Source organism: Octopus bimaculoides, chromosome 29, assembly GCF_001194135.2.
Source record: "Octopus bimaculoides isolate UCB-OBI-ISO-001 chromosome 29, ASM119413v2, whole genome shotgun sequence".
NCBI classification, from domain to species: domain Eukaryota; kingdom Metazoa; phylum Mollusca; class Cephalopoda; order Octopoda; family Octopodidae; genus Octopus; species Octopus bimaculoides.
The window spans coordinates 2,137,229-2,138,664 of NC_069009.1; positions in this window are offsets into that span (position 1 = coordinate 2,137,229).

The following is a 1,436-nucleotide window of genomic DNA, read 5'->3' on the forward strand; positions in this document are numbered from 1 at the left end:
GGAAGGGCATCCAGCTGTAGAAACTCTGCCAAATCAGACTGGAGCCTGGTGTCGCCTCTTGGTCCACCAGTCCTCAGTCAATCGTCCAACCCATGCTAGCATGGAAAGCGGACGTTAAACGATGATGATGATAATGATGATATATATATCTATATATATATGTATATACACACACATATATACATAAATATATATGTATGTATATGTATATATATATATATATATATATATATATATATATATATATATATATATACACACACACACACACACATATATATATATATATACACACACACACACACACACATATATATATATATCTGAAGAGTAGATGCAAGCGCTAATATATGATTTATAAAAACACATGACATATGAATAAAAATCTGTAAATGTACAACCATCCAGATACCTGAGTACCTTATTATTTTTTCTAATATATAATACCTGTACATCACCTCCAAACAATCTAATACGCACACACACACACATATATATATATAAATATATATATATATGTGTGTGTGTGTGTGTGTGTGTGTGTGTATATATACACATATATGCATAAATATATATGAGTATGTATGTTCACATATGTACATATATACGTTTGTGTATGGTTTATTTAGTATAAGATAAAAAGCTATGACCACTACAAAATAGGATTTTTGGATGTGCTTCCCACCAACCAGCCCACCAGCCTGCCTGCATGTGCATACACCAGATCTGTGTCTCCACTCAACATAGACAAACTCCACACTGCTTATCAGTTAACTTCCACAGTGACATTACACGCTTACCTCCCTTTATTCACTTCATGAATCAAAGCCCTTTTTTTTTTTGTTGTTTTTGTTTTGTCAGAGATAAAGATACATTTCATAGTTGAAAACTGGCTTAGTGGTTAGGCTATTTGGCTCTCAGTTATAAGGTCGTGAGTTCGATTCCTGGCGACGCATTGTGTCCTCGAGGAATGTACTGTTTATTTGTAACCTCGATTGGTAATATAACATGATATGTCATAAGCATTTGTATGTTGTGGTTTTTGCCATTTTAATTACAAAATAAGTTAATTAACTCAACGGAATACACTGTCTGCAAGTCGATGGGTACCACATATTCTCCTCCATTTTCTAATTGCTATATATATATATATATATATATATATATATACGATGGGCTTCTTTCAGTTTCTGTCTACCAAATCCACTCACAAGGCTTTGGTCGGCCCGAGGCTATAGTAAAAGACACTTTCCCAAGGTGCCATGCAGTGGGACTGAACCCGGAACCATGTGGTTGGTAAGCAAGCTACTTACCACACAGCCACTCCTGCGCCTATGATAAAATTACGATAATTAATTTTAAATGTAACAGACAAATTGAAATATGGAAACAATTCAAAATCATTTCTTTTTTCTTCGTACACAGGTGAAATTGGT